The following is a 27,560-nucleotide window of genomic DNA, read 5'->3' on the forward strand; positions in this document are numbered from 1 at the left end:
AGTGTGGTGAATAGTTCACCATTGTTGGTCTTCTGTTCGATGATAAACAAATCATATTTGGCAAATCCCAGTGGTATTGTGATTTCCAGATCCTGGAATTGCTGTACCAATATATTAGAGAATTTCAGTTTGAAGTATGTTGGAATCACACTAATTTCTGTCTTTAGCAAGGTAATTGTCACAATGGAAAACAGATGAACGACGATGGTTTTTAGAGAACGATCATCCATACATACAACCTTCAAAGGTGATTACTTAATTCCATTGCAAGAGGTCCAAAATACAACATCTAAGAATAGGATTTTATCAATCCAAGACTATAGAGAAAACGCTCTGACTTTGATTTGAAGAGACCACCAAGGGAGAATCGGATGGCAGGTTCCCTTGGAGGAGATTTTGTATGCATACAGTCGTCTTTTACTTGCAAGATTGTTAGTCCAATTTCTTGGCGAACAACTTCTGTTGTCTTGGCGTCAACAGGGTTTCCAGCTGTATCAGTCACATACAACACATCGGCTACCTTATCACCCCGTGTTGACACCTCTGCTTTTGTAACTGACATCCCATTTTATCTAAATATACGAGTCACCTTCGACAGAAGCCCACCACGGTTGTTGGTGCAGAGTTCCAGTTGCATACCTTGAATTCATAAAATACCATCAACAAAACTCACACTAAGCTGACTAGAATTTAAGAAGGATCAAATTTGAATGCACCGAGAATCCCAAGTCTTAGGGTTTTGAATAAATTTCCACCATGGACTCGATCCTTGGACTCATACCTCTGATGTTCTTCGTCTAATGGTAGCCTCCAAACACTGAATCACACGCAGCTTCTCTGCTTCTGAATACACGGGGCAACCATCAGTATGCCTAATGTAGTACTCCTGTATCACAAAAGAGAAGAACGGAAATAAATACCCCAACTCTTCTTTAACCTAATTTAGATTCAATATTAATCCCATTAGGGATGTGATCTGAAACCACCTATACCTAGTTTAACAAAATCAAATTAGGAAATAAACATTTGAAAAAAAACAAAGATCCTATGAAAAATCAAGTCCCTTGTAGTTGTTGGAGCTATACCTGAAAAGTTTGTGGGCCTTGAGAGTCCATAGTGGCATGAAATACAACATACTCCATATCTATCAAGCTGCAAACAATATCAAAGAGAAGCTTAGGTCTGTCTTTACACTGAACAGTCACCAAAGAATACCCCCTCTCCAAATAGTTGTCAACAGTCACAAGAGGCTTGGCGTTGTTGTTGTCCTTGAGAGAAAGAGATGCATTGTCTACAGTTCCATCGAGTTTATCATAGTCACGGTCAGCAAACATCAATTGATGAAGCCGCCTTTCTGTGTGAGTGAATCCCATTGACACCACCATTTTAGCTTCTTTGATGGTGTTGTTTCCTCTCATCACATTTAACAAGAGCTCTTCAGTTTTACAAATCTTTTGCTGGTCTTCAATGGTCGCACCTGTGTCCTCATCAGTAACGTATACAAGGCAGGCAACCCTCCTATTGTGAGTCCAGACCTCCGCCTCCACAACGTTACATTTTAGGTCACCCAGTACGACAAATATTTCAGATAGCAGTTCCGGTCGGTCAGTGCTTGTTAATTCAATTGCCGTATGTTCAACGGCTACATCTAGACCTACTGGTTTTCCAAACAAAGGCACTACGCAAGGGTTTGTTTCCAACCTCTGCAATACAACGCATGGATGATTCAGGAAACATGAGAAATATTTTTTTAATGCTAACCCTGGTTTGAAATAAAATTATACATACCTTCTCAATGTACCCAATTACGCCTTCATCTGTAAGGTTTTTTCCATTTTCGTCTGTGACATGGAACACTGTCACAGCAGAAGAATTTGTCAGGAGCAGGACTGAAACAACGGTAAGAGTATAAGCCTACAAAAACATAAGATATAATATCATTAATTACAACATACCGTCCATGAACCATCTCCCATATGAAGAAACATAAGCCTTGTTGATATTAAGGTTCGGAGTAGATGAATGAACTCGACCTTGAAGGTCATGTCCCTGGGGTGGTGAGCTGTAGAGCGGAGGAATTGCCTGGGCTGGAGTGGATTTTTGTGTTAAGTTGCAGGTGTCGAGTCGAGGAGGATGGTGAGTGCACTGCAGGGCCGCCTCGAGTTGGTTGGTTAGGGGAGCAGCCCGCGGTTTCCAAATTTCTCCATTTCGAATTGGAAATTACATTAATTTTCCTTGGCAGCAATTATGTCAGGAAATTAATGCGGAGCGGTGGACGGAGGGTGGCAGAGGGCGGAGGAATTTCCGACCGACGGAGCTGGATTTTTTTCTAGGCGGCGACGGAAACCGGGAATTCCTCTGTCTAGGTAGACTACTCCTATATATATTTGTTTTTTGACAAATACAATTTAAATCTCATAAGAATTGTCAAATCTATATTCATAGCCAACAAAAAAAACATAAATTTTATTTTATGATTTCAAACTTTTGTGATCCAAACAACTAATGATGTGATTAATTAGAATGATGCTTTGAGAAAGAAATTTTATTTTAAGAAAAAATTGTTTTAATACAAATAAAATATTTATAACTTTTTTGGTTTTAATTGAAGTCAAAGTTTTTTTTGACTTGTATCTTTCCAATGATAAAAAATTAACAACATAGAGAGGACTACATATGCTGTATAAAATAATATGTGATGATTGTGCTTTATCTAATACAAAAATTAATGATTGTAAGTAGAGGTACACTTTGCATCCATCAAATCAAGATTTTTTTTTTTTTTTTTTTGGATAGGTGTTACACTATATATATATATATTTGATTTTTTTACAAATACAATTTAAATCCCATAAAAAATGTCAAATCTATATTCATAGCTATTAAAAAAACATAAATTTTATTTTATGATTTCAAACTTTTGTGATCCAAACAACTAATGATGTGATTAATTAGAATGATGTTTTGAGAAAGAAATTTTATTTTAAAAAAAGTTTAAAATTAATTTTTAATTTTCAAAAATTTGTTTTAATACAAATAAAATCTTTATAACTTTTTTGGTTTTAATTGAAGTCAAAGTTTTTTTTGGCCAAAAACCAATTGCACAGGTATGTTTGTGTATATATATAATAAAATGAAAATTTTGGACTAGAATCGACATAAATTTTAATTGGATTAGGAAAAAATTAGAAAAATTAAAACATTAAACTTGGAATTGAATAAATTAGAAAAAAATGGCGAAAAATTAAATGAATTATATTAGGAAAAATTTTAGGAGAGAAAGGAAGGAAGAAAGATTAGGTTGAACATAAGGAACGAGTATAAAAGAGGGTTAGGTGAAAGGAATTAGGGGAGGGTGGGATTTACTGCCATAAAGCTTAGGGGAATTAGATTTAGAAGATAGAAAATGGATAGTGGGCTTCCAGATTGGTTCAATTGATATCTGCCTTTGGTTCAATTGATATTTGTCTTCTTGATTAACGTTGTTAGGGTGCTTTTCGATTCCAGAGCTTTCCTAATGACACGTTTCGATCAACAACTACCAATTTAAATATCACAACCACGGAAACACCTCTTGGCCTTGTTATGTACAAACTCACTGCACACAATTTAATATTTTTTACAATTTTTGGTGAAAATATTAAATGATTTTGGCTACCAATTTAAATATCACAAATATGAAAACACCTCATGGTCTCTGTAAGTGCAAACTGAAATCATAATATTTAATAATATGATTTCAAATACAATCCAATGTAAGTGCCTATGCAATATCTATTACATACTCTACTAAATGCACTTTTGACATTGATTTACATCCAATGAAAGTGCCCATGCAATATCTATTACATACTCTACTAAATGCAATTTTGATTTTGATTTTGATTTACATCCAATGAAAGTGCCCATGCAATATCTATTATATACTCTAATAAATTTACTTTTGACATTGATTTATGTTCACTGGAAGTATCCATGCAATATATATTGTATTCTAATAAATGCAATGTTAACATTGGTGATAAAAATAAAATCTAGTCGTAGCTATTCCAATTAGAATGAGTACACAGAGGAGAATGCTTTAATTGAATTGTTCTCTATTTCTGCGCAATTTATTTGAGATCAAAATAATTTACCGAGAGATTATTGAAAGATGAATTTATTGACTTATATATTTTTTATACCAATCTAGATTCATCTTAACTCTGGATCTACCAAGCATCAAGAAGGATTAAATTTATCGAGGTGCAAACTTTTTTAGAGTGAAAAGGGATTTGATCCCTCTTGGCGCTTGGTAGATCCAGAGTTTAGATCGATCTAGGCTAGTAGCTATATATATATATATATATATATATATATATATATATATATATATATATTCTTAGATAAGAATCCCATGAGCAAGTACACGGGGTCTTGGATAGATGGTGCTCGGGTGCTCTGTTAAGGCATTCCTTGATGTGAAGTCACTGGGTCAATTCCTTGCCTCGATTGGGGTGATGTATTGGACATGATAAATATGTAGTCTTTCCAAGCTTACAAAAAAAAGAATCCCATGGGAAAAAGCATGGGTTGCCAAAATTTAGAGCTAAGAAACCACCAAAAGGAAATTGACTCTTTTACCTCAATTTATTTTAATTATTAATTTTTTTATTTGATTTTTTTTTTAATGTAATTTGAGCTAGTCAAAATGTTTATAAGACAAGACATTACAACATCTCTACCATATTGGGCTAGAGAGCGTCTCTCGATCGGAAAATATTTAACTTTCTTCTTTTCATATTATTATATACTATAATACATACAATACATTCCTTGCTAATTTGAAGAAATGAAGATGTTTAACCCTTTTTTACTTTATGAAAATATTGAAACCTCAAAACAAGTGTTTTAACCCATTTAAGGTTACATTATTTCTTTAGACAAATAATTTTAAAAACAAATTGTTTTAAAATTCCTAAAAAATAATAATAATTCGTTTTAAAATCATGAGAAGAAAGAAAATACAAGTAATAATGGATAATAATGTATTAAAGATAAAAGTTCATATATTTTAAATCATATTTATTGAAATTCGAGCAAATGCATGAATATCTATGTTGCATGAGTTTTTGGAACATGGGAACATTGGGAACTTGGGTACCGGTGTCTGGAACGACTAGAGGTTTTCCCAAAATTTACAGGAAATGACTAATCGAGAGTGGTAATATTATATATTAAAGAAATTTAAAATATAAAAATAAAAAATAAATTTTTAATTATATAATTGCTTAAACAACCTTTGAAACAATCTGGCTTAATAATACAAAGGAACAATTTTACATATGTTTCTCTAGTTATTCTTAATTGAAAAAACAACTCTAATGTTTAAGCATTGAGTGCCACATACAATAAGCACACACAATAATCTGTGATATATATACACAAAGAACAAAATAAATACTCATGAGCATGACATCCCAGATATCGCTCTTATGTTGAGGTGCCACACGCTTCCTTAACCCATCATGAGATTGCTCCAGTTTCTCAATTAAGGATATCGGTGTTAAGGATGTCTTTGGCCTTTCTTCTTGTGAAAGTTTCATTTTAGGCTCATGTTTTGTGGACAGTTCAACATATTTCTCCACATGCTTTGTATTCCCCAACCTCAGGGTTGGATCTTTAGAAATAGAGGCTCCATAAGAATTATCCACAACTGTTTGTTTAGTCCAAGACTCATGAAGCATTTTTATGAATTCTTCCTATTATGAATTTATGAAGCTTGCATGCCATAAAGACATAATTATGAATTTTTACTAATTATACTGAACTATGAAGAAAATATGACAACTTCGTAATTGCCTTTTTTCAACAATTGTCATGATTCACATCCCTAACCCAATCTATACATTTAAAAAACCTATAAATTATTTTCTATGCGAACACACTGGCATAGCATTCGATAAATAACTTACTGAGACGATGAGGTTGTAGACGCAAAGGTTACACTGGACGACATAACTACTCCCTCGGCCACTGGTCGCAAATGAATAAAATTATAAACAACAAAATATTGGAAATAATACTGAGAGGGGGGGGGGGTGAATCAATATTATCAAGTCAATTATTTTTCATTTCATAATTAGAGTTGCATACGCTACTTCAGTTAGTGAAAACAATGTATATACGCAACTTCAGTTAACGAAACTCGCGTATAACTTGCAGACCTATAATTTAATTTATTCTTCAGATGTTGATCATTAATCTGTGTGTCAGAACCATATAACAGTAACCAGGAACAATAAAACAGAACATAGAGTCACACACAAGAACACAAGATATAAGGTGGAAACCTAATGTGGGTGAAAACTGTTGCAATTCATCTCTATCTTCTTTCAATTAAAAACTTCGTTTTACAATGTTTTTGTACTGGTGCAGTCTTATACCAGTACGCAAGATTCTACTTGTAGAAGACTACAACCTTCTCTCGTTTTCTAGCTTCTCCTGGAAGGGAGCTACAACCCCCTTAGCTCTTGTACTAGCTGATGTACTAGTATGTAGGTGCTGACCTACAGAAGGCTACAACCTTCTCTTTTCTTCCAGGGACCACGTTTCATAAATTTTCAGACTGGATCCATCAATAACAATAATCAAACATCAAATACATATGCATCAACCAACCTCCTTTGCTTCAATCAAAACTGAATCAAACAATTTCTTCTCTGAATGCTGTGACTAGAATACATTAATAGTAACCAGAAACCAATCCTGAACCCAGAACATTGCAGCAATAAACAGAAGTAGCTAAAACATATTTCATGAGACGTACGCTACTTCAATATATAGAACCTGCGTGCGTAAGATTTTGTATTAAGGCCAACCAGCGTATACGTTTTTTTGACTTACTAAACTAGCATGTATACGTGCCTCTGCTATGCCGAACCTGCGTACAGATCTATAAAAGATAATTTACCCTTTTCACTTATTCAGACATCAGTTATACCCAAATTATCAAATTTATAGATCAAGTCATGCACCAAATATAACAGATCAAAATCACACAAAGATACTACTATTCAAGCCTTAAGATCTTGACCCATTAATAGTACTTATCCTTCTTCTAGCGCTTAGGTTCCTCCTTGGTTCAGATCCAGATATGCACCATAATCCAATGACTAGAATTCTAGATCTTGCTCCTCATAAGATATTCAATGCTTAAGTTAATGCCTTTGCGAAATGATCTCCTTCCCATTTTATAGTCTTAGGCCTTACTGAATGCCATGGTCCAAAACCATAGAGAATCAATACCATGGACCCAATACCTGGGTTCAACACTTCGAACGAGATACCATGGTCCAAAACCATAGGTCCAAATACCAAGGACTAAATACCATGGATCAAAAATAAGTTTTCCCACATGTACACGCTTTTCTTTGCATGAAAGTGCATGTATACGTATACGCGTCTTTTGATCATCGAACTCGCGTGTATACGCCACTTGGCTAAGAGGAAACTACGCATATCTCTTTTTCTTTCATTCTGAGAGCCTGAACTGTGATCTTCCATCTGAGTGAGTTGCCATCAAGGACAACACTTGTGCCATAGTGCCAAACCTGTGTCATAATGCCAACAATCTCCCCCTTTGGACTTGATGGCAACCCCAAGTTACTCATAGTCATTCTCCCCCTTTTTCGTCAAGGGCAAAGGGTTATACTCCCCCTGAGTACATGCTGAAATCTCTGCTCTACTGTGCTGTCCATGCTCCCCCTGACTATACGCAAGGTCTGCAAGAAGATGTTTTACAAGAAGAAACATGACTCTATACATCATAAATGACCTTCCTATCACCAAATACTCATAAATACATCCATCTCCCAACCAAGTGGGGATATACCAATATTGACTCATCCACCCAACCAAGTGGGGATACACCAAAAGTTTACACATGATAAAAAAGAACATTACATCATCCATCCGAGGCATAGTGGGGAAACCAACATGGGCCGTTACATGACCTTGATAATAAAAGAAATAGAGACTAAATATCTAAGACAAGACTATGATAGTCATCAACAACTAAGCAGCATCTGTCAATCATCATTCAGACCGACAACCATGATCTCCCTCTGCACCTGTTCCACCTGAACAAAAACAACTGTGAAATTGAACCAAGATCTTCTAAAATAATGCCAACAATGCATTATTAGAAGTATATGCTCCCCATGAACCTGTGCCAGATGGTCTCTGTCAGACCCATATTAGACTCTTTTCATCCTGAGTCTGGCCCCACTGTTTGTCTTCAAACCATAATATATGCGACTGTGTCCACAGACACTTGCGTATGTACACGGATACACTTCATGAAACTCGCGTACAACCACTGTTCTCTGACACAGATAATTTCAACAGCAAGATGATGCATCGACTACTCCCAACTTCTGTTTGAGATATTCAAATGTCTCCCTGGGTAGAGGTTTGGTGAATATATCAACAACCTGTTCCTTGGAGGGAACATACTCCAATTTGACCTTTTGTTCAAGCACTTGTTCCCAGAGAAAATGATATTTGATAGGTATGTGCTTGGTCTTCAAATGCATGAATGGATTCTTTGAAATACTAATTGCACTTGTATTATCACAAAAAATGGATATAGGTGGAGTACAAGTGATTTGAATGTCTTGCAATGTTTGCATCATCCAAAGGAGTTGTGTGCAGCAAGATGCAACAACCACATATTCTGCTTCAGCTGTAGACAATGCAATTGAGCTTTGTTTCTTGCTGAACCAAGATACTAATCTGGAACCCATAAAGAATGCACCACCACTAGTGCTTTTTGTGTCATCCACGCTTCCTGCCCAATCTGCATCTGTATATGCATGAAGTGTGAGATCTGTATCTCTAGGATACCATAAACCATAATTTTGTGTTCCTTGAAGATATTTAAAAATCATCTTAACTGCCTGAAGGTGTGCTTCCTTTGGATTTGCTTAGAATCTTCCAACTATTCCCACTGCATGCATGATGTTTGGTCGGGTACCTGTCAAATAGAGCAGACTACCAATCATGGATCTATAGGTTGGTTGATGTACTATTGCTGATTCATCATTTGCGCTGAGGCTGCATCCTGTTACCATAGGGGTACATACTGGTTTCAAATCCTCCATCCCATATTTCTTCAAGATCTACTTAAGGTACTTGGTTTGTGATAGAAAAATACCGTCTTTGTTTTGTTTGACTTGTAAACCAGAAAATATGTGAGCTCACCAAGTAAGGACATTTCAAATTCTTTTTGCATCACCAAAGCAAAGTTTTGACTCATGGTTTCTTCATTGCTACCAAAGATGATATCATCAACATATACAACAAGTATTTGCAATTTATCATTGTCAATTTTTATATATAGATTGCTATCTACTGATCCCTTTGAAAAACCTTGTTGATGGAGATATTTGTCCAACCAAAAATACCAAGCCCTTAGAGCTTGTTTAAGGCCATAGAGAGCCTTTTTGAGTCTGCATACAAGTTTTGGATCATTTCCAAGGATGAAACCATCTGGTTGCTCAATGTACACTTCTTCTTCTAAGTCTCCATTTAGAAAAGCATATTTCACATCCATTTCATATACTTTGAACTCCTGAAAGCTAGAAAGAGCTAGGAACATTCTTATGGCATCAAGTCTAGAAACTGGTGCAAAAGTTTCTTCAAAGTCTATGCCTTCTTGTTGAGCATACCCTTTACAAACAAGTCTGGCCTTGTTTCTAATAACATCTCCATTCTCATTCAGCTTGTTCTTGAATATCCATTTTGTCCCTATGGCATTCTTATCATTTGGTCTAGGAACCAACTCCCAAGTGTTATTCTTTTCAATATGCTCAAGTTCTTCATTCATGGCCTTGACCCAACATTCATCTTTGCATGCTTCACTTACATTTCGTTGTTCAGTGGAGGAGAGCAATGCTAGATAGCTTGAAGCTTATGAAATAGTTCTTCTTGTTTTTACACCTGCCTCTTTTTGCCCCAAAATTTGAGTCTCTGGATGATTCTTCTGGACATACCTGGATGGAGTCTTTTCTTCTACCCTTATCTGTTCTTCTGGTGTCTCATAGGTTTCTTCTTCATCATTAGTTTGATTTGATGTTGAAGGATAGTCCTCATCATCTTCGAAATCTTCGGATTTTACTTGCCTTGGATTGTTTCCTTCTTCATTAACCACTACATCAATACTTTCAACAATTTTTCTAAGTCTTTTATTTTAACACTTATATCCTTTGCTTTGGGGAGAGTAACCAAGGAGAATGCCTTCATCTGCTCTAGGTTCAAACTTGCCAAGGTTTTCATCAGTCCTTTTGATGTAACATTTGCTTCCAAAAATTTTGAAGTATTTTACCGTAGGAGTCTTACCATACCAGAGTTCATGAGGAGTTTGAGTGTTGTTCACCCAGACATTTGTCTTGTTGAGAATAGTAATGGCAATGAATGCAGCTTCACCCCAGAAGGTTGCAGAAGTTCCAGACTCATCAAGCATAGCATGAGCCATTTGTTGAACCATTATGTTCATCCTTTCTACTACCCCATTTTGCTGAGGAGTCCTTGGAGTAGAGAATTTTCTTCTTATTCCATGTTCTTCAAAAAAATCGAAAAATTCATCCGAGGAAAATTTCCCTCCTTGATCAGACCCGAGGCATTTGATTCTGTGATCTGATTCGTTTTCAACCAAGGCTTTGAATGCTTTGAACTTTTCGAAAGCTTCATCTTTATGCTTCAGAAGTCCTATCCAACACATCCTAGAAAAGTCGTTAATGAACAATATGAATTATTCTTCTCCTAGAGGTGACCTTTTTTTGGGTGGACCACATACATCTGTATGGACAAGTTCAAGTGGCTTACTTGTTGATCCTTCCTTCTCAGGGAAACTAGTTCTGGTTTGCTTACAAAACTGACATGATTTTCATATTGTATTTTCTAGAATTCTGATGTCAGGGAGATCACGAACCGCCTGATATTTTCATGCTTTCCTTATCTGAGAGAAGCTTAGATGCCCCAATCTTCTGTGCCATAGCCAATGTTCATCATTCTTGCTTAGATATAATTGTTGTTGTCCGCCCTTGAGTATGTATAAATTATTTGGAGTTCTTATGCCTTTGATCACTATTTCTCCTTTATCAAGCTCACGAACAATACATCCATTTGATCGAAATATTACCTCATTTCCTTGATCACACATTTGATTGACACTCAATAGATTATGCTTTAAGCCATCAACATACATAACATTTTCAACTTTGACCTTTTCTTTCAAAAGAACAGAACCTTTACCTTTTATGAGTGCAGGGGTGTCATTTCCAAATGAGACGTTCCTTTCCTTTTCTAAGGCACTATATCACTGAAGTTTTTCTTTATCACCTTTCATATGTTGCGAGCATCCACTGTTGATGTACCACTGATTTTCCTGTCCTTCCGCATATAAGGCTATACCACATCTTTCTGGTTGCATTTCTTTCTTTCTCCATGTTTTGGGACTCAATGAAGCTTTCTCCTTTTGAGTTGTCTGTCGAAACCTACTCCTCCATTTAGAATGTTCATGACCGAAGTTGTTACAAATAGAACATTCTATTTCATTTTCAAGAGCATAAAAGTTATTGTAGGTTCTTTTCATGATTCCAGTCACATTCCTTTGATTTCGTGCTTCTCTAGTCATGATGGTCTTGTAGGCAACACATTGAGCTGCTTTGTGTCCAAAGTTATGACAAGAGAAACATTGGCCATTGAAGAAATTCCTGTGCTTATCAAACCTACTGTCCAGGTGATTGTAGTTTCCTTAGACATTCATTCTTGAGGCAAATTGAGAATGATTTACCTGCAATTGGTTGTAGTTTATGTTCATCCTTGAAGTAGATTGCCCCCTGATTTACTTGGTGATCTGCTATATGCCTTTGCTATTGATTGTCAACCTGTTCACTTCTCCTTGCTGCATTAAGATAAATTTTGGAGGTGGATGGCTTTTGTGCTTGAGATGCTTCTTCAGAATATCCAATACCTGTCTTGATTAGAGGAGAACGCTGCACTTTGATAATCTCATCTAAAGTTTCAGATCCTTTAGCAAATCTAAGATTAAGAGATTTTTTTTTTCTCAATATCTTTTCTAAGTCCCACAATTTCACATTCTAACTTCTCATTGTGTTTTTCCCTTTCAGCAAGTTGGAATGTCAGAGTATCTATGATCATACTCTTTTCTTCTAAACAGATTTTAAGTTCAGAAATTTCTTCATAGAGATCATCTTCATCTATAGCATCCAAGAAACCCATCATCGTCAAAAGCCATCAAAAGTCTATAATCATTAAATTGCTCATCTTCATCACTAATAGAAATTCCGTCACTGTCTTCATGAGTATAATAGTTATTCTTACTTACATTATTTTCCCTGTTCCATCTAACTGGTTCCTTACCTTTGGCAAGCTTATCTTTATGCGGACACTTGGCTGCATAGTTGCTCATGATGATAGATCTTCCTTCAAGCGATCAAGCTTCTTCTGAAGGACCTACTCTGATACCAATTGTTGGAAATAATACTGAGAGGGGGGGTGGATCAGTATTATCAAGTCAATTATTTTTCATTTCATAATCAGATTTGCATACGCTACTTCAGTTAGTGAAAACGGCGTATAATCGCAACTTCAGTTAAGGAAACTCGCATATAACTTGCAGACTTATAATTTAATTTATTCTTCAGATGTTGATCATTAATCTGTGTGTCAAAACCATACAACAGTAACCAAGAACAGTAAAACAAAACAGACAGTCACACACAAGAACACACGATATAAGGTGGAAACCCAATGTGGGTGATAACCACCTGCTGCAATTCGTATCTATCTTCTTTCAATTATAAACTTCTTTTTACAATGTTTCTGTACTAGTGTAGTCTTACACCAGTACGCAGGCTTCTACTTGTAGAAGGCTACAACCTTCTCTCATTTTCCAACTTCTCCTGGAAGGGAGCTACAACCCCCTTAGCTCTTGTACTAGCTGATGTACTAGTACGTAGGTGCTGACCTAAAGAAGGCTACAACCTTCTCTTTTCTTCCAGGGACCACGTTTCATAAATTTTCAGATTGGAACCATCAATAACAATAATCAAACATCAAATACATCTGCATCAACCAACCTCCTTTGCTTCAACCAAAACTGAATCAAACAATTTCTTCTATGAATGTTGTGACTAGAATACATTAACAGTAACTAGAAACCAATCCTGAACCCAGAACATTGTAGCAATAAACAGAAGTAGCTAAAACATATTTCATGAGATGTACGCTACTTCAATATATAGAACCTGTGTGCATACACTTCTGTATTAAGGCCAACCAGCGTATACGCTGCTTTGACTTACTAAACCAGCATGTATACGCGTCTCTGCTATGCCGAACCTGCGTACAGATCTATAAAGGATAATTTACCCTTTTCACTTATTCAAACATCAGTTATACCCAGATTATCAGATTTATAGATCAAGTCATGTGCAAATATAACAGATAAAAATCACACAAAGATACTACTATTCAAGCCTTAAGATCTTGACCCATCAATAGTACTTATCCTTCTTCTAGCGCTTAGGTTCCTCCTTGGTTCAGATCTAGCTATGCACCATAACCCAATGACTAGTATTCTAGATCTTGCTCCTCATAAGATATTCAATGCTTAAGTCAATTCCTTTGCCAAATGATCTCCTTCCCCTTTTATATTCTTAGGCCTTACTCAATACCATGGTCCAAAACCATAGAGAATCAATACCATGGACCCAATACCTGGGTTCAACACTTCGGACGAGATACCATGGTTCAAAACCATAGGTCCTGTTAGGCCCCTATACTACTAGTGATTACCCCATTACTATTGTAGTTATACCCCTTATTTATATTGGTGTACCCCTATTACCCCCATATTGTTACTTTTGTGCCCCATAGAATCCCTCGATTGTTATTTTTGTGGCTTTATATTATTATTGTTAGGTCGGCTAGCTTATATTGTGACTCCTTAGACTCCTATATACAGAAAGGAGGTTTTGTCATTTGTATCATCCAAGAATTGTTCATTTATGTAATGTAAAGGAGGTTTCCCCCTCGAAGAGGCTGAATTCTAAGGCGTTGATCTATCTTTTCTATCTTTTCTTGAGCTGGTTTCATAACATTTGGTATCAGAGCTTTGGATTCTAGGGTTTCGCTGCTCCAAACAGGTCATCGTGGAATTTTCGCTATAACTTTTTTTTTGTGACGTTTCAGAAGTCGAAAAAAAACCCCATTTGAGAAGAAATCGTGCTGAACCTTGGGTGCGAATTTCAGAGCTTTTTGCGAGATATTTTCGGAGATATGATCTGAGGAAGTTGGTCTTTTTGCAGACTCCTGAATTACACTCAAAACAGGTGACCTGGGGAAAATCGTCATAAATTTCTTTCTGAGCATCGGATTGAAATTTCGTAAGAAGGTGCAGAAAGAGGATGGACTTAGTTGTCTTTTATATATTTTTCAGAGTCAAAGGTTGAAACAGTGACACGTGGAACTTCATACAAGTTCGCTCTACTGAACTAGTCTATAATCAGGTCACTGCGGGAGATTGTGCATAACTCTTTCTTGGAGAATCCAATTTGGATCAGACTGGTGGCATTGGAAAGAGGACACAGAGGGCTACTACAAGTAGCAATTTCAGAACTTAAATATCGACAGGTACAGAGTTACAGTTGTTTCAAGTTAGAGGTCCTAAAATCAAGAAAAAGCAAGATGAGGAAGTTTGATGGCAAGGATCTGGTAAATTGGATACTTCAGATGGAGCAATAATTTGATCTACATGGTGTACCACTGTTACAAAAGGTATGTATTGCATCTTCATATTTAGAACCGGATCAATTTTTATGGTATAAAGGGCTTTGTTCTCGTAAAAAACTTGTTACGTGGTCAATTCTCACGGAGGAAATGATAGCACATTATGAGGATACAAAGAGCAACACCTTCTTTAGAGCAACACCACAACAATTGGAAAGAGTAAAAGGGCTTTGTGACATATTTGAAAGTAAAATTATGGCAACAAGGAAGTCTACCCCTCACAACTATAAATATGGACATGTTGTTCCTCCTAGCCTTCCACAACCTATAAGGGTTACACCACAACAATTGGAAGAAAAAAGAGAAAAAGGGCTTTGTTACAATTGTGATAGCAAATGAAATAAAGGTCATAAGTGTGCTGAGAAGAAATTATTTTACATAGAGTATGAAGAGGAGGAAGAAAAGGATCAAGAAACATCAAAAGAAGAGGATATATGCCAGGACCCGACCCCAGAGAAAGAAGAAATGAATCAGAACATATCTTGTAAACTATTGGCAAGAATGAACACTCCTCAAACTCCCAAGATAGAAGGAAATATCAAGAAGAAAAAGGTGCAAGAAGTGAAAGATCACATCAAGAAAGAAGAAATGAATCCAACCATATCTTGTAATTCACTGTCAGAATTACCACTCCTCAAACTAGCGAGACAGAAGGACATATCAAGAAGAAAAATGTTCAAGAAGTGAAATATCACATCGAGCATCAAGAAATGAATCTGACCATATCTTGTAAAGGATTGGAAGAAATTACCACTCCTCAAAATCTAAAGATAGAAGGACATATCAAGAAGAAAAAGGTTCAAGCAGTGAAAGATCACATCGAGCATCAACAACAAGTTCTCCAACTTTTAAAGGATAGCGCCACTTCAGTGCAAAATCAAATGAAACAACAGGTAGATCAACATCATAGTGAAAAATGTTTTGATGTAAGCGAGTGGGTATTTTTATTGCTACATCTAAAGCAAGCTATTTATGAGAAGGAAACGTTGGCAATACTACATGCACTTAAAAAATGACGACCTTACCGAATGGGAAGACTCTTCAAGGATGAGGATGTGGAAGCATTGTTTTGTGCTATTTCTATTATCCAACCAGATTGGATAAACGAAGCAAGGGATGAATAGAAGAAGGACAAATAAGTATGGCCACTTATTCGAAACTTGCAAAAGATCCCAATTCAAACAATATTGCCAGATATTGAAAAGGAAGGAAAAATCATATTGGAACCTGGAGCAGTCACAGAAACAAGAACCCGACAGCTACGAAATCAATCAATTTCAGAGTATCTCATCAAGTAGAAGAACTTACCCGCTGAATATTCCACATGGGAGGAAAAGAATTTTATACAGAAACATCAAGAACTACTCAAGCGTTGAGGACAAAACTTTTTGAAGGAGAGGGGCATGTTAGGCCCCTATACTACTAGTGTAACCCCTTATTGTTATTAGTATAACCCACTTATTATATTGATGTACCCATGTAGTGCCCATATTGTTACTATTGTGCCCCATAGAAGCCCACTATTGTTATTATTGTGCCCTTACATTATTATTGTTATGTCGGCTCTGATTATGTTATAAACCCTTAGACTCCTATATATAGAAAGGAGGTATTTTCATTTGTATCATCCAAGAATTGTTCATTTATGTAACATAAAGGAGGTTGCCCCCTCGAAGAGGCTGAATTCTAAGGCGTTGATCTATCTTTTCTATCTTTTCTTGGGCTGGTTTCATAACAGGTCCAAATACCAAGGACTAAATACCATGGATCAAAAATAAGTTTTCCCACATGTACACACTTTTCCTTGCATGAAAGTGAGTGTATACGTATACACATATTTTGTTCGTCGAACCCGCGTGTATACACGACTTGGCTAAGAGGAAACTGCGTATATCTCTTTTTCTTTCATTCTGAGAGTCTGAACTGTGATCTTCCATATGAGTGAGTTGCCATCAAGGACAACACCTGTGCCATAGTGCCAAAAATATGTCATAATGCCAACACAAACAACTTTTCACTCTCAACTGTGCGCTCTCTTGCTCTCTAAATAAAACAATAAGCTACAATGATGGAGTGAAAAGGAGGCTCGGGGAACAACATTTATGGAGTATTGGGAGTTAGTTTGGCGGGAACTAAATATTTTTTTGGCGCTAATTTGTGTCAAGTCAGTTGTGGGAACGTCGTAACTCCAAAAAAATAGTATTCAAAGCTCCTGGAACTGTCCCCAACTCCCATTGCAGCTCCCTTTTAAAAGGTAATGTTCCCATATAATTCCAAAGCTCCCAAGAGCTTGGGAACTATTGGAACGGGTTTCCCACCTCTTGGGAGTAGTTCCAGTGTAACAGAGATGAATATGCACACTCCTACTCCCATATACTTACATTGTATTCATGCAGATGCTACCCAACATGCTTTTACTCATAAAAGTGTCTCCCTTATTTCGACACATTCCTAGCCTACGATTAAGATATCATGTCTTCTAAACTCCCTGACATCATTTAAGCTAAAATTAAAAAAAAACAGATATATATATATATATATATATATATATATATCATGTAAGACTCTTTAACATTTAAAAACATAAATATTTAGTACAACACCTTCGAGGCTCCATGAAGCTACCTCTTCTGCCAGTTTTGTCTCCTCAAATTCAAATCTTCGGTGTTTTAAACTCCCTGCCATTATTTCACTCCAATAAAATAATCCATACATTCTCATAAAATTATCCTCAAGAGCTCTTTTTTTTTAAGTCATAAGGATGATAGTATAGTACCTGGATGATATCACGAAGCCCACGTGCAAGCATAGGTATCTTCTCTCTTTTTCTAAAGAAAAAAATATACGAAATGAAGTAAACAAGAAAAAATACCCAATTCCTCTTTAGAGGATGGTTAAATCCACAACCCTCGAACAAAGTCCAATTCACAAGTAATATGCATAATCAGTTCACCTGACCTCTTTGAAAAAGGTTTGATTTCTCCCTCTAGACTCTCATGTTGTTATTGCAAACTGATTTATCACATAATTTTTGTAATACATAGTTGTGAGATGGTTAGACTACCTTCAATGCAGTAACATCAATCTTGGTGAAGCAAAGTCCTATATCATGTTTTATGACAACCATATTCCATGTTGTGAGGATTCTCTAGCCATGATTAGGTGCTCGGAATTATGCTTAAAAATCAAAGTGTAAAAATCTTCACAAACTTAGCTTAATATTGAAGAGCTCGTCATTTTGAATCCAATGGTGTGAACGAAACTCAAATCTGAGCTCGTATGTAGAAGTTAGAGTAAGTCAAAGTTCAGGTTTGACTTGCCTACATGGCAGGATTGGGATGATGTGGCAAGTTTTCAGAGAATAAGGAGGCGTAAAGTGGCAGCCCACCATTGGACCTCGTAAATCACATATCACAGTGGTAGGCGGAAAAGGTGTTTCAAATCGGCCCTCGACAGGTTCAGGGTTGCGATGCGATGAGGCAACCACAAATCATAATCGCAATCGGAGAAGGGGAGAATAGGTATCAGCCCCGGCCCCAGAAAGGTTAGCGATGTGATGCGATGCTATCACATATCACAATCGTAGTAACAAGAATCAGTCCTGGTGCAAGTTAAGTCCTGAATGCGAAAGACGCGAACGCGATAATGTTATATGTCACAGTTTAAAACTCCGACAGGTCCGCGATATCACAATCGCAACATTTCGCTGAGTAAACAAGACATTCCGCCCACCAAAACCCACCTATTGCGATACGACCAATAGAATATGGCCTGCGATGCGGAGAAATTATTGCCTGGTTAGCGGATTTTGGGGCTAATTTGTAGTTTTCTGCCAATTTTGGAGCATTTTGTGGAACAAATAGTGGAAGAACTGGGAGAAGTCATAACTTCTTCAGTTCTTATCCAAATTGGATGTAAAAATAGTCAATTCTAGTAGTTTTGTGTATTATGAACTTATTGAGATGGGTTTCATAGGCATCTGAGCATTGTAAACACAATTTTATTGTAATTTGACCATAATAGAGAGGCCTAAGCCATTGGAAGCTGGACCAACGAGATGTAGCCCAAGAGGGGTGAACTCCTTTATCATGTGCTTGTTTTGTGTTGTATATTGATGTTCATTGTTGTTATATTGCTATTGTTCAACATATGTTTTTATGTTAATTTGTTTACAACATTTACATAAGAAACTCTCACGGGAATCTGTTAATTATGCAAAAGTTTTGAATCCTTAAGCACTTGAAAAAGTAAATGATAAGCAACTTGGGTTTATTTCTGAATGCGGAATTAGCACAACATTACTAATCTGCTCCAATTCGGATCAAGTTGGTATTAGAGCACTATTTTCTTACTAAATTTGCTTTTTGAAAGAAGGATTTAATTGTTTTCAAGTTTATGTCATGCTCACAAGGTTAAATATCAAAAGAGGTGAAGGAAAGATGGTTGAAAGCCCTAAAATTAGGTCAAAGGGAAGAAGAGAAAGGTTGCCAAAGTCTTCTACACCAGTTCAACCTCGAGTTGTAGAAGTTGCAGTTGAGATTCCAACACCAGTACAACCTCAAGTTGTAGTTGAGCCTTCAGAGACCATTTCTCATGAAGGAGAACCTATCATGACAGAAGATGAGAAGACCTTCAGAAAGGATTTCTTTGATATGATAGAGATGGTTAAGGTCCTCTATGAAGAGAGGAATAGAAGACTACAAGGGGAAATTTCCAATTCTCCCAATGGAGAAGGCTCTTCAGGAGGAGATAATGGAAAATAAGATAAATGAAAAGGAAATAATGGGAATGGAGACAAGACTTCACCATCTCCACCATCTTCTTCATCTTCTTCTTCGAAATCATCTTCACACTCTTCCACCAATACCACCGTTACTCATACTCATCATCATTCTTCAAAAGGGGTTGGTAAATCACCTTTTCTGAAGCTTGATGTTAAATTCAAGTTGCTAATGTACACTAGAGAAGTTAATGCAGAGAAGCTGGATAACTGGATTCGTCAGTTGGAGGTGTATTGTAGAATTCAGAACCTTCAAGATGATGATATCAAGATGTAGTTGGCTTCATTGAGAATGGAGGGTGCAACACTTGTATGGTGGGAAGTAAGGACTCAAGACGAGATCGAAAAACATGGTAAGATCTCTATTACTTGGTATGGTTTCATTGCTGCTATAAAAAGATAGTTCTACCCTTTAGCTCATATGCAGAAAGCCATTATGAATTGGCAAAATTTCAGACAACTGAAAGGTCAAAATGTGCAAGAATATACTCAAGAGTTTAGGACAACAACTCTTATGCTAGGAGTAGACTTACAGTCACAAGATACCTTGCTGAAATACATAGGAGGGTTGCATAGCTATCTTTGGCATACTATTCTTATGTTCAATCCCATGAATCTTGATGAGGCTTGTGTTCAAGCTACACACCTCAAAGCAAGAGGGAAAAATATACAGGAAAAAAGTAAGAAAAATCCATTTCAGAGTGTTGAAAAAGGGAAGAAGTTTAAAGGAAAGCAGAAAAAAATGCTTCTGTTAAGAAATAAGGGGAGAAACTCGAGTGCAAGAATTATTCCAAGGAAGGACATGGTGAAGCACATTGTTGGAATCTTCATCCATAATTATGACCGAAGAAATTTAACAATTAAGGGGAACAGAAGACCGATGTTGTTGCACAACAAGACTTGGGTTTAGACTCAGGGGATGAATAAAAAATCGCAGCCACAGTCACCAAAGAAAAATTCGTAGCAAAAGCAAGAAAAGAGGTCAAGAAAGAGAAAGTCGTAGCTAGTAGCAGTGCAACAAATAATACCCACAACGTTTCAAATGAGGAAAACTGAATAGAGCTATTCCATATCTGAGTCATTTCCAAACATTTGAAAATCGATACGATGTTTGAGAGTGGATCATGGACCAACTTAATTTCTGCGGATTTGGTTAAGAAAATGAATCTGGAAACCGTGCCCCATCACAAACCATATCCATTGGGATGGATAACCAAGGATGCTAATTTACAGGTCACATGGAAATGTATTTTCAGGTTTGCAATCACCACTAATTTCATTGATGAAGTTGAATTAGACGTTGTGCCATTGGATATCTCAAGAATTGTGTTGGGAAGTGTTATGCTCCTATACCAATAGGTGTCATATTTCATGATTGACTTGATCAGCTCTGCAATATGTTAAAAGAAAATCAAAGGGTAAAAAGGAATAAGATGGTCAAAAAGTGAAAGAAATGAACCCCAAAGAAAAGGACCAGGAAAGTGGGCAAGTCAAAATGCCACTACTATTTATTTTTCTGTAAGTGAAACATCATGTACGCTTGTTGATCTTTTTTCACAATTGATGACTGACCAAATACCTTAATCGTGGCCAGTTCATGTTTGAATTTCCTGTTTTAGAGATAGAGAATAAAATATGTCCAAACTGTTTAAACTTGGCAGATAAGTAGATAGGTAGAGAAGTAAAGGAGCTCAACTCTTTAATCTGAGCCCTTGGAAGAAATAAGTACAGATTTAGATAGGCTTATCATGTAAAGAAAAGAAAATTGATGAGGGTTTGCTAGTCCAAGTGCATCCAATGGAAAAAGAAGAAAAAATGTTAGGTACAGTAGGCTGGGTAGGTAGATTTGGTGTTGCAGAAGCATATTATGATTAATTTTGTTTCTCAAGAGGTTCATCTTATTATTATCATAAGTACTATGGCAGATATTTGAATATAGGTCAAGCAAAGCATGACTAACTTCCTCCTCCTTTCCCCAAATCATTTACTAATTTCCCCTAGGGGTATTAAGATCTGCTTGATATCCTCTAAACCACTTATCTCATTCCATCTCATAAATACCCTAAGCAAGTTCCTACTTTACTTAGGAAAATGACCGTATTCTTTGTATAAACTCCTTTTCCCCTAAGCCTAAGCGTTAAATGTTAAAATTCCAACGTTATGCTTAGCGTTTTTTATATCATTTCTCATATTGACTGTTAACATTATAATATAAATCCCTTATATTTGTTACCCTTCCCCGTATTATGTATAATACGATCCCCAAAATTTTATTACTCCCGCCCCGGCTAAACTATAGCCATATATCATTGTTTAATGGAATTATAGGTTTATTTGAAACCTTATAATAACCATTCCCCGCGCACAATTTTGAAATTAATTAACCCCACGTTAATTAATTAACAAATCACCTCTCGAACCAATAAGCACAACCCCGATATGATTTATTAGTATTTATTATATGGGGCGCCCACACATTAACCCTCCACTATCTTTGCAGAGCGCCAACCGTCCGATCGACACCCTCCCATCTGACAGTTGTAGATCATATCGCCAACCCTCCGTTCGCTGCACTTTAACGCTTGGGGGATTGGTGGTATCGCGCCCATACCATGGACGCGTGTCGACTGCCCGCGTTGCTCGCAGCCCTCCCAACTGAAACCACTTTAGCCCATAAGCAGTGCGGGCCAAAACCATTTACCGCTCTCCCACTGACCCCTCATTGTCATCATTGCCACGTCAGTATCCCGTACCCCCTATAAATGACACACTGTCCTGTCATGCTGACGTCATTCGTCAATAAACGCCAAAAATTACCCGCCAACCCGAAATTTCGTTAAAAAGCGATGAAATGTCATTTTTGCTGTAAAATCTCTATGTTCACGCTCCCATGCAAAATAACAACTGAAGCCACTGTACCTGCTTTCAACTGCCACCCGACCAAGAAAACCACTAGAAACGCGCTCTACACTCCGTCATTCAACCTATAGTTACTCAATTTGCGTCCTTAATCTAGGTATTTACTCGTTTTACTGGCAACCCTGTAAATTCCGCTTTTTCACTGAAAATTTCACCTGTGAAAACAAAATTCAAGTTGAGAACAGTCCGTTTAGCCCATAAAAAGACTCCTAGACCTGCTGTTCAGTCCAATTTTCCACAAAAAATCTTAAATTCCAGTTTGAAAACACAAGAACCAAAGATGGAAGCCCCCGTAGCCGTGAATGTCGCGCCTGTAAATGCACCTCACAATTACTTGAATTATCTACCCCTTTTAGACAAAGACTTTCAGATAAAAGACTTAACCACTGATTACAATCATCTTCAGGCCTTCTGCCAAATAAGGGACAGTTATCTAAGCAATTATGATATTTTTGGACTATGGGAATCAAACCTTCCCATGTACTTCCTTCCCTCAGTCCATATTTTCCAGACATCATTCACCAATGTTGTGCCAACTATGACCCTGTTCATAGGGCAGTCATGTCTCATTTCCAAACTGTCATGTTTTCCATAACTGCTGAATCCATCAATGAAATGCTACATTTCCATTCCACTGAGCCTCTTGCTCCTCTTTCCATGGGATTTTTACTTGAAAAAGCTTCTCAATTACCTAACTCAGAGATAACCCGGATTGCCAAGATGTTCTTGTCACCAAAGCACCAACCTATAGGCCCTCCTCCTTATCTGCACACTTTTTTCACTGAAACTGGTAAGCTTATTGTTGACATGATATCCTCTGTCTTGGGATTTAGGTCCAGTGAATATGTGGATGATATCACCCTGGTTCTATTATCTATATTTACTCTAGGACAACCCCCTGCTGTCAAATATGACTATGCCACTTTCATTGCCAATAAAATCCATGCTCAATTCATGAATTTGGAAAGGGAAGGAGTCTTCAAATACACATCTTTTATATACCATCTGTTGTTATATTATTAGCCAGACAAATTTCCATTTCCCATCAAGAAATTAGACTCAAGGGGAAATCAGAGGTTTGTGATCTTTTGGAGCTCAGTCTTCCACAATACCTATGAGTGACCTTATACTTATAGTGAATTCATTGACCTGTTTGTACACCCAGCCTCCACTATGTTGATATGAGCTCCTCCTCCTAGGATTACTGGGGATATGAAGAAGATTTTGTAGCTTTCCAAACAATACAGAATAGGTGACTGGTACCTCTACCAGAATCACACAAAAATCAGAATGTATGGGTGTGAACTTTGCCCTTTTAAGTTGCCCAAATATGTGCCCATGAGGTTATTTGCATTAGAATATTTTAGGCAGCTCATCAATGCAGACCTAACCCACTTTTGCAATGTAAAGAAGAAGGCTCAGCTGAGAATCAAAAACCAGTTAGGCCCTTATGTTATCCATGATAGGGAAGCATGGAAAGATGCAGAACAGATCTTAGAAGACCACCTCAGATTGAAAAAGAGTTTTGGGTGGGTGCCTTATGACCCATGTAGTTTCATAAGTGATAGAAGGGTAAAGTACAGGCTATCAGTGTATATACATCATAGGATCCCAGAAATTGAACAATATGCAAATCAAGAAGAATGGGTAGAAGGGACCTTGATAGAAGAAATTAGTGAGCAAGAAAAGATGGAAAAGGCTATGAAAGATCTTGAAAAAACCCTTGACCTGGACTCTTTTGGACATGTATCTTTCAAGCTGCCTCAACAATCAGAAGTTGGAACATCTTCTACTGGAACTTCTCAGCAGCCTGCACAAAGAACCAACGCATCAATCACATGGACCTCAAAGGGCAAAGAGGTAGAAACTATAGAGCAACCAATCATGACTGATCAGCCAGGGGGGTCCAAAGAACAGGAACAAGTACAAATTCCTCCTGCCAAATCTACAGCACCAGAAATCCCAGCATTACAAACTCCTCTAAATGAGGAAAAAGACAAGAAAAGAGACAGAGAAGAGGCCACACCTATTAGTGGACCTGTAGAAAAACCAGGGGAAAAGAGGCAAAGATTAGACCCTCTGTCAGAAGAGGAAATCATATAAGAAACAACAGACAACCTAAGAGGTGAGAGGTTAGTCAGCCAGCAGACTTCCCCAGTGATAGACACATCAACTAGCTCACATAGACAGGAGCTAGAAAGGCAACACAGTGTTGAGGTGTCATCTACTAGGCCACAAAGCAAACAGTCCTCTGATATCAAACTGAATTTTACAGAAATTAAGGAAAAAAATGATCCTGGAGAATTCAAATGTACAATCAATACTTGAAGATGGCCCCCTCAAACCAGCAACGGTTAATGTCTGCCTATGACATTAAGGAAGGCAAAATGATTATGAGTTATTTTAAGCCAAAAGTACAGCAACCCCGGTCTGCAGCAGATTACATCAGGACAAACTTAGAGGTCCTAGCTAAAGACATTCACCCCATGGACCAGATTTAGCTCCACAAGCAGACTGGAGAAATGGTTTATTCTACACTGGCTGACAAAGCAATGTTGGCCCACCAGTTGCAAAGTTCCTTAGACAACACAACAACTCAATTAGATTGGGAAAAAGCTTCTTCTTTGGTCAAAGATAATAGAATCAAATCATTAGAAGAGATCATCATGGAGCTGGGACACGACCCCAAGGATGCCAAGGGCATAAAGGCATTAATCAGGAAAAAGGAAGAGGACATTGCTGCACTAAGGAAGCAGCTAGAGCTACCTCCTTCAAGACACCCTCAGACTTCAGAAATCATAGAGTAAAAATTAGAGGAAGACATGATGGACCTGCTCATGAAACTAAATGAGATATTAACTGATACGGAGCAGGCACTTGAAAAAGCATTAAAGGAGAAGCAGGGAGAGTCGACCTCCCAGCAACCTGAGGTAATTCCTACAGTCACAACTGCAGTCCCCTCAAAAACTGGAACAACGTCAGCTCCAAATGCCCCACCAGCCACAACTGAGGTAATCATAGGTACAACATTAGCAGGAGCAGCACCAGGCAGTAGTACAGGTATGACCACAGAAGAGTTGATAAAAGCCATGGAAGAATTGAAACTACAAGTGTCAGAGCTGAAGCAAGTAAATGAAAAATTGGCAAAAGTAGAACAGAGTTATGATAAATCCAAAATAAATGTGGCAGAGAAAATAAGAGAGGTTAATGCATTACATAACAAAGTCAGAACATTAGAGAAGGATCTCACTATGCATAAACCTCTGGTAGAAATCAAAGGAATTCTTTCGACCAACATCACTCAATCCTTAAGTAATGTTTGGTCATCTATCCAAACTATTTATGAGCAGATTGACTTGGTGAATGCAGCACATGGAGAAATTCAAAAAGCAAGAGCTTTATTAGGACAAATGCCTGATCAAGCCAACGGGCTCATTCATTTTTTGAATTATAGAAACAGAGAACAGCTGGAACAACTCGGCATCCCAGACAAAATAGGCACCATTTTGGATATCAAAAGAGTTCTAACCAAGAAAATTTTAATGCAGAATTTAGAAAAAAGATGTCAGGATATGCAAGTAGAAATTAATTCTTTCATGCAAAGATTTACAATTTTACAGGATAAAGGGATACCAAGTCTCTTAGGAAATAATGACAGGCTAATGAGACACACAGATTATGTACATAAGTTGAACACATATGCTGTGGATCACATTAATTCATCAACAAGTGCTTCAGAAGAAAAAGTACTCCCCTCAGGCCAAAGTCTCTATGATAATTTGGAGAACTTATTTTATATTGAACATGAAGTAAAACATTTGTTTCAGCTCCAACCTAATTTTGTCAGATATACAGAAGCTGATGAAACCTTAAGGAAACTTCAAAGACATAAGTTGCCAGATCAACAATGGTGGGAAGACATGCTGGGGATTTTGTAAGTTTCTCTTGGACAAAGCAAAGATTTTGGGTTATTATTCCGCGATAAGATAAATAGATATGAACGAGGATCAAACGGGTCGAAGTGTATTCAAATAGGATTGAAAAACATCTAACCAAAGACGAAGCATCCAGCACAGAGTATCAGTGGAAGACAGTTGCAAACCGACCCGCAGAACCTACCTCCGGTACATCCCATAAAGATGGAACAACCAACACAACAACAATTTATTGTTTCCCTGTTTTCGAGACTGTTTGTCTCTATCTTTTGTAAAAGAAGGATTAGTCATCACTAGATATTATTTCTACCAGATATTTTGACATTTTTGTATAAATACCCCCTGAGATGAAGTATTTGGGGTTGGTTGGTGGGTATTCATAGCTTTTGATTGTAATACTAAAATTCTCTGGAATAAAAGGCTGTTGGAACCATTTTTGTCTGGCCTACTGGATGAGGAATTGATGCTAAGGACCTGTTACAGAATTCTTGAATCATCTTATGGATCAATAAGTCCCTTCTAACTTGTGTTTTACTGTGTCTATGTTTACTATGTCATCTATGTTTCATGATCTGAATAATAGAGAGAAAGAATAATTCATAATTTTCTTGATTGCACTCTGTCTTCAGTCTTTGTTATTTTCCATGTTTTCTTCAGAATTAGAATAAACAATGAATTCTTAATTTCTCCTGTTTCCTGATTCTTTCATATTGAGTATTTTCTAAGGAATTCTTAATTGCTCCTTAACAGTAATCATCCATCTTTCCCTGTGTTAATATGATGAAGGATTCTTAACTGCCCTTCACCCATTTGACTCCATTCCATCTGATTCCAGCCTTTAAATTGTTCCATGTTTGACTACCTTGCTCTGTGATGCCATCCTCTGTTAAGAAACCAAATACAGAAAGCCATCCTTCTGTGACTCCATCATGCTCAATGGACTGAACTGTTCAGTTTGCCTCACTGTTCTAATGAATTCCACCATCCAAACACAAAACAAAGCCCTTGAACTTAATAACTAGCCTAACACCTATCAGAACAACGCTAAATCATAAAGAGAGAGACCTCTC

General features: G+C 37.1%; 1 pseudogene; it reads right to left on the reverse strand.

Moving 5' to 3' along the window:
- Positions 1-289: 289 nt before the first annotated feature.
- LOC149142218 (ACT domain-containing protein ACR4-like) lies at positions 290-25,646 on the reverse strand (annotated as a pseudogene).
- Positions 25,647-27,560: the final 1,914 nt, after the last annotated feature.

Source organism: Pinus tabuliformis, chromosome X (assembly GCF_031772625.1).
Source record: "Pinus tabuliformis cultivar Carrire ecotype Pingquan chromosome X, CPIR1, whole genome shotgun sequence".
Taxonomy (NCBI): domain Eukaryota; kingdom Viridiplantae; phylum Streptophyta; class Pinopsida; order Pinales; family Pinaceae; genus Pinus; species Pinus tabuliformis.